We start from the raw sequence: 8,635 nt of genomic DNA on the forward strand, positions 1-8,635 counted from the left end.
GCTAATTTTTTTAAAATCGTTATCTTTTTAATATAAGCTTTTATGAGTTCTTACATTTTATATTAGAGCTATTATTTTCTTGTTAAAGACAGAAAATGAGAAGTGTCTGTTTGGATACATGTCCTAATTTTTATTTTTTAAAATTAGAAACTTTTATACAAAAATATTACATCTTTGTATAAAAGTGTAGATTTATCTAAGAATCACTTTAAAAAATTTTAAAATTTGAAATATTAAATTTTTTTTGATCTCAAATTTTTTTAAAAATAGTTTTTAAATAATTACTTTTTCAATAGTGTAGACATAAAAATTTAGATGGATTAAATTATCACTAAATTGATTATCAAAATTGTGATTCCTTAATTTAATAGGTTTGGGCTTGACAAATAATGAGTCATATACATTGAATACATGCCCTACAATTCAAAGGTGATATGAGGCAAAATTTGGAAGATTAAAAAATCAAGTCTTGCAAAATAAAATCAAATAAAATAATTAAATTCCAAAGGAAATTAGAAAGAGATGTTTTCTTATTAGCAAATTTCCTAAAAAAGGAAATAAATTTCCTAATTGAAGTTAAAAGGGAACTAGAAATAAATATTCTCTTGATGAAAAATTTTCTAAATAAAGGAGACAAGTCAATAAAATCAAGGAGCCAAATTCTTTGAGTTAAGTAATTAAGTTTTGGAGATTCAAAATTTAATCCTCTAACTTCGCCTACAAATAATGGTCACCTCATTCAATAGAGAGGATGGAAAAAGGGTTTCACAAGGATAATAGGGACAAGGAGAAAAAGGTTTCACAAGGCATCCATACAAGTCTGAGAAAGCACACAAAGTACCACACACATACTTTTCACCATCTTTGAAGTTTAACAAAGTAATTTGGAACAAGCCATACTAGGCCCTTGATTGAACTTTAACCAAGAAAACACTCTCATTGCCATATATAGGATTGTGATCAAAGTGATCGAATTAGAGGCAAATATTTTTTTGTAGAGAATGTTATAATAGAGAATCATACCCCATAAATTTTCTAATACAAATAATATTTTTGTCAGCATATTTTTCTTTTGATTTTGTTTATTTTTGCAGGATTTTCAAAATTTGTGTATACAAAATTTTGGCACGCCAATGAGACATGTTTGTCTCTCACATTTTTTGCTAAAAAAATCTACTTACCATTAAGATGATGATGTCCAAAAAGACTTAAGCTACTCATATCAACAAGGGTAATAATAAGATTATCATTGCTCAATAGATGCATGACGACTCCATCAATGGCATGATTCATAGCAAAGCAAAGACATCTATTGTATCTTTCGTAAAACAAGAAAGTAGGTACACTCGCTTGTTAAAACCAGTGGAGACACATGATCACTAGCCACTCATCATCTTTGCCTCATTAGGGAAAAAGACCAAGGTCCTCATGGTAGGAAAAAACGTCTCTTAAAACCAAAGGACTTTAGGGAAAAGTCTCTTTACTTTATTGATGATGCTAACTCTAGTATTGACTCATGTTTTGAATCACTAACTAGGATGTCAAGGGAGGATGACTTGTTAAAACATTCTAACTTTCTCACTTTTTTTTTTCTTAGTAATTATGTTGGTAATGACAACAAACATTACATCCTTAGAAGAACAATTAGCTAAGATGACTTGTGTTGTCACCAAACTAACAAAGACTGTTGAGGTGAAAGATTTATAAATAGCCTCCTTCATGAAGAAGGATAGGGCACAAAAAAATAGAGTTTAGGTTACAGATTCATCTATCCTCGAAGATTGCTTCTCAAGGGTATGCATTTAAGTTGGTTTAGGTTAGAAGGCAAATTGTTGAATCTAACTCAATAGTGTTGCTATCTATCAAACAACTTCAGGACATGATAACTAATACCATTATAGTATAGTTTGGTGTACCATCTGTTGGCATCTTAGATAAAAGCAATGTAAGCAATACCATTTTTTTTAAAATGATCTTTAGGGTTAAAGTACTAACCCTTAGGTTTGGATTGTCCAAAACCTTAAATTCCAAGTGTTGAAGACAACCTTAAAATTGTTGGAAGTCTCGTAAACCTACGATCTTTCGCCTAATGATTCAATCTTGTTCTTGGCACATTTACGTTGGAGAGGAAAAAAGGGTGGAGGTTATGACTCTTTCTTTCTTTATGGATGGTGGAAGATAAAAGTGATGGAAACCCTAACTCTCAAGGGGTATTTATAGAGTTCCTAATTAGGCTTTAGTGACTTGAGCCCACATGGGCTTGAGTCACTTAATTTAGGCACATTTGGGTCTTAATTGATTAATTAACCCAACATGGCCTACTAATTAATCAATTAACCCAATCCAAAGAGCTTGTTCCCTTAGTCCTGTGCAACCTTGTGTAATTGCCAAAATGCCTTTATGCCCAAGTTATGTACAATGCAAAAGATATAGACAAGAATGCTCATAAAACATGATGCATGGAATAAAGATTGATAAAAGTGAAATTGGAATATCATTAAATAATGAATTCTAAATTTATTACATCATGTCATGTTTTTAAAGGCTTCATCCTAACACCATCACAAAGTACACTCATGTACTTTAAACTTTATGCTAAGAGGATTGATAAACTACATATGCCTATGGGTTATCAACCTCTAAAATTTCAATCATTCAATGAAAAGGGAAATTTGAAGTAACACATTGCTCACTTTGTCAAAACTTACAACTATGAATGCACAAAGAATGACCTCCTTATCAAATCATTTGTTTATTTCCTTAGAGGGAAACACTTTTGATTGGTACATAAATCTTAAGCTTAAATACATGGACAGTTAGGATTAAATGAAGCATGAATTCCTCAGTTGCTTCTGTAGTACCCAATGAATGGTATGCATGATGAAGCTCACGAATACTAAGCAGTGAAAGGATGAGATAGTCATTAACTACCTCAATTGTTGGCGTTCTTTAAGCTTTGATTGCAATGATAGATTATTTGAGGTGTCAATTGCCGGGTACTCTGGATTTCTCTATTCCCATACCCTGGATCGAATAGGTGCATGCAAACTACCCTAGGCTTCTAGATCCTATGCAATGGAAGCAAAAATAACATTTTTAACATTCTACGACCTAGATTAAAAGCATTAGAAAACTTTACTAATGATTTGGACATTCCCAAATCAATTTTGTGTGGTGAAGAGGACGTCTGATGTATTCAAAAGTCTTATACCCTTAAGGTCTTCCGCCCGATGACTCTTATCATGATCTTAACACTCCAAAGTGTGGGCTTTGGAAGTGAGGAATCCTAGGCTCTCTCACTCTTTGGAGTTAAAAGATGACTGTTTCTCAAAAGGTGATGGAAATCCTAATCCCTAAGGGGGATTTATAGGGTTCCACTATTGGATTTAAGTGACTTGAGCCTACCAAGGCTTGAGTCATTTAATCTAGCCCAAACCGGGTTTTAATGAATTAATTAACCACACATGACCATTTAATCAATCAATTAGCCCAATCCAGAGAAATTGTTTACTATCCCCGTGCAATCTTATGTAATTACCAAAACACCTTTATGAACAAGAATGAACCTAGAGCCAATCCAATCCTCATAAACTGTGCCATCATGGTATATGAGCTCAGAGTGGGCACCACTAGGACCTAAAGGAGTATTGGATCCCTTAGAATCCAATTCTGAAATTGATTCAACATTCCGTTAAAGAGAATCAACTGCACTACAATATCTTATGTAAATAATAATGAGACGAAGCTTGGGTCCATGACCTACTATTCACTGTATGTAGACTTTCCATGAACTAGTGTTTATAATCTAACAAGGTAGTGCCATCACCTATCAAGATTACCTATCCAATTCTTGAGTTATAGATCTCACTTATTATGTGATCAATTGACATACTTTAACTCCAAAGAACCTATGTCAAATTTCCATTAAAAGAACTGCTATGATCATAGTCTTCTAGTTCACATTTCCTTTGGATCACTCAAATGGACACACTATCTCAATTCCATGAGATATCATGGTGCCTCTATTGAGAATACTTATTGTCACCAGCCTCCATTAACAATAACTCAATTTGTAGCAATAAATAACCACCTTAGGGTCTTACCCATAGGTCAAAGCCTCATGTTGACTTTGACACAGGCTCAATATCCTTTTAAAGTTGAAAGTCCATGCAGTATAGTAGTTTGGTGAATCATGACAATTGATAGCCTTATATTATGATTCACGGTAGGTCCTGTTCGAAGTGCATCACATAGATTAATGCACTTACCATGGGAAAACCATCCCGATGGCTAAGACAAGTCATCTCTATAATTAGGAGGTAGTGCACTAGAATTTCAAATGGATTGTCCAAATCCATGAATTGACTATGGAGTACTCATCACTTTGTAAGGAACCCATGACTTGGATCTTCTATGTAACTCATAATGCACCAAAGTCATGTACAATGCAAGTGATGTGAGGTGTGTATGCTCAAATAACTAATTAATGCAAAAGATATAATAAATAAGAAACTAAGAAACATAAATAAATAAATTTATAAATGAATCATTTTTTGTTACATTATGTTATGATTTTTAAGACTTAATCCTAACAAACTACCCTAGTACTAAAGCATGCTAGGAACACATCTAATACCTAAGTTATTCCTATTATCATCAAAGAATTTAGTAAAAAAAGTCTTTGTGAAGGGATCTGCAATGTTCTCTGTAGAAGTGATCATTTCCACATCCACATATTTTCTCGATACTATCTCATGTATTAAGTGATACTTCCTCTCAATGTGCTTACCCTTTCAATGGTTTCTTGGTTTTTTAGATGGTGCCACCGTTCCACTATTATCACAAAATAATACTAGGGGTGATACAATTAAGGGTATTACTCCAAGTCCCATCAGGAACTTTCAAAGCCAAATGACTTCCTTTTCTGTTTCAGAAGCAATAACATACTTAACTTCCATAGTAGAGTCAACAATACAAGATTACTTCACACTTTTCCAACTAACAACCTTACCACCTAAAGCTAACACAGACCTAGAGGTAGACTTGCGAGAGTTTCTATTAGATTGAAAGTTCAAATCTGTATATCTAAGGGGTTGATTAGAGCCAAAATATGGCTCTAATGACACATATTTGATATGATTTGTGCACCAAAGGACACTCAAATCACCCAACTTGACCTAAATTGATGCTAAGGCCCTAACCATGAGTTTAACTTGTACTTTGGAGATTTGTCTTAGATTCAAGGGAAGAAAAGGGTGTAAGTTGAATCACTTTAGATTTTGAAAGATCAAGAAATGGGTAAATAAGGAAATAAGGGAGTCAAAACTCATGGACTATGAGTAAAGACAAGATGAGGATATCATGAGCTTGGGAGATGAGAAATGACCATTATGGAGTAAGAAAGAAGGTAAGTGAACATGGATTATGAGGCATGAAGCAAATTCATCAAGTTGCATGGAAGTTTGGAACTTAAAATTTGGTGGCAACATATTCTCACTTTGAGGCAAATTTGGAGAATTTTCTAAAGTCCATTTTAGGCATACTATATATCGTTTCAAAGCTTGGGAAGTCAGGAGTCCAATGCTTCAAACAATGTGCAAATTGGAGTTGAAATGAAGAAGTTATGGTCATTTGAAAAAAAACACGTAAAGTTGAAGGACTATGGATTTTTACCCTATTATGGATTGTGAATGTGACATTACCCTCATGAGAGGCTAAAAAGAAAATTGGGCTAGAAGCATGAAAACCTAAGGGCTAACAACTTATAGGAATAATGGGTAAATTATTGTAACAGTGAGATTGATTATTGGTTGGATTATAATTTATCAATTTTTATCTTATCCTTGTGTGCCAGTTTTGGGAATGATACACTAGGTTATTACTCGATACTAGTGATTTTTGGTAACTCTTGATCATTAGTTATCATAGTATTCTCTATCGTTATTTGCCCCAAAACAAAACTATAAGGAGTAGGAAGGGTTAAAAAGCCAAATCTTAAACCGATAATTAATCTAATTCATTTGATGGTTTTAGGAATCTGTTTTAAAAAGGAAAAATTAGGCTTCAGATGCAATTTTGAGTTATAGAATTCAATTTGATCACAAATAACCAAAGATCCCAAAACCTTAAGATCATATTACTTAAAAGACCCTTGTTTTTTCTAATTTTTATACCTTAAGTTGGATTTTGGAAAGCCCTAAACTTGAATTAATCGAATTTAAAATCAATTCATTTTGTTATTAGTTTAATTTCTTTTACTTAGTTTCACTTTATTCACATGTCGTTTTCCACTTTAAGATTCAAACAAAAACAATTCATTTATCCTAGTATTGACAAATCCCATAAGCCAGTCTTTGAGGATGATACCTAAAATACAACAAAATCCGTAGTAGTTTTTTCTCTGAGTTTTCTTGGCTAGAGCTACTACATATTAGGCTTAAGTATTTTGGTACAACAAAGAAGATCGGTCAGGGTTAACAACTCATCACAATGATATACCAACATATAATCCCTTGTTCTCCAAAGATACTTAAGTATATGCTTGATTGTTGTCCAATGCTTCATGCTAGGATTGGATTGATATCTATTCACCATCTCTATGCAAAACAATTGTATGATCTTGTTCATAGTATCACATACATAAGACTACCCACTATTGAAGCATAAGATACTACTTTCATGTGATCTTTCTCCTTAGTCGTCTCAAGACATTGATCCTGAGAAAGAGGCACTCTATGCTTGAAGAGTAGTAGACCCTTCTTAGAGTTCTACATCACACACTTGACCAAAAGCTTATCAATGTGGGTGGCTTGAGAAAATGCAATTTTCCTATTCTTGCGATCCCGAATGACCTTTACCCCAAGAATATATTGTGCCTTACCTAGATCTTTCATTTGGAATTGAGTAGATAACCAGATCTTGAATGATGACAATAACCTTACATCATTCCCAATGAGTAGAATTTCGTCAACGTATAAGACCAAAAACACCACCATGATTTCTTGCATCTTTTTGTATACACAAACCTCATCCCTGTTTTGATCAAAATCATGAGTTTCGATAGCTTGATCAAAATGCTTATTCCATAAATGAGATGCTTGCTTTAATACATAAATAGATTTATGCGACTTGTACACAAGGGGCTCTTGACTTTTTTCTATGAATTCATTTGGTTACATCATATAGATGCTATCTTCAAGATCATTGTTCAAGAATATTGTCTTGAGATCCATTTTTCATATCTCGTAATTGAGATGCGACACAATAGGTAGGACTATTTTGATAGAGCATGGCTATTGGTGAGAAGGTCTTCTCATAGTCGAAACCAAGTTTTTGACTATAACCTTTCATTACCAATCTAGCCTTAGTTGTCTCAACCCTTCCATCCACCCCTCTCTTCATGTTGTAGACCCACTTGCACCCTATGAGTTTTATCTCTTTAGGTGCTTCTATAAGACCCCAAACTTCGTTAAAATACATAGATTCTAACTCTACCTCCATAACTCCTTGCCAAAGAATAAAGTCATTACTGCTCATAGCTTCATCATAATTTATGGGATCGATTTCTTGTTCATTTGGAATTTTCTCGAAAGACTCCTAAATACATGAACCTATTTGGTTGTATAACAACCCTCCTACTATGATGAGACACTAGTGTATTAGAATTGATTGGAATGGTAGGTGTAGCAATCCTTGGATCTATAGTTTTTTCTGCTAATATAAGAAAGCCTTCAAGTGTTTTCCGCTAATATAAGAAAGTCTTCAAGTGTTTTCCAATCCATATCACGTTTTTCCATATTACTCATCACATAGTTATCTTTTGGAAATTTATTATTTGTACTGACAAATACCTTCTAGTTAACCTGACTATAAAAGTAATGCCTTCTTGTTCCTTTTGGATGGCCTGCAAATTGACATATCTCAAACCTTGCTTCCAACTTGTCTACTTTTGATTGTAGCACATGCGTTCAACACACCAAATGTGAATATGTTGCAAACTAGGTGTGTTCCTAAAATTGATGAACCTATAAGTCATGAATGTATATAACTAAGATCTATGATCCAACATATCGAGAATCATGTGGAGTCTTTTCTATCAAAAGTAACCAGACAATATTATATGAAGACAATGCTGCTTGCATTGCACAAATAAAATGAGGTTATATTAAATGAGATAGCGCCAAACACATTTATACACATGAATTTAATGATATTGGCATGAGATGGGGCATGTTTATAAAAAGATAATACTATACTGTACTCTTTTTTCTTTCATCTAAGTTTTGTTTTATTGGATTTTACTAGCAAAGTTTTTAACGAACAATCCTAATAAACTAAGAGTAGCTTAAAGAATTAGAAGAATATTGTATTTTTTTTCCTTTGCTAGATTTTTCCCATTGGTCATGTTTGGTCCTCGAAAAATACTTAGGAAAGAAAAAAAAAATGGAAAGAAAAATGATTTTTCATGTTTGGTTGTTCTATGAAAAATATAAAAGAAAATCAAATATAATTAAAACTAGTTAAAAGGTTATATATTTTTAAATTATTTAATCTTTATATCAATGAGTTAAAATAAGTAAAATGAATTTGAAGTACCAAATAAAAATAAGTTATTGACTATTAATCTATTTTTTTT

This window comes from Vitis vinifera, chromosome 8, assembly GCF_030704535.1.
Source record: "Vitis vinifera cultivar Pinot Noir 40024 chromosome 8, ASM3070453v1".
NCBI classification, from domain to species: Eukaryota; Viridiplantae; Streptophyta; class Magnoliopsida; order Vitales; family Vitaceae; genus Vitis; species Vitis vinifera.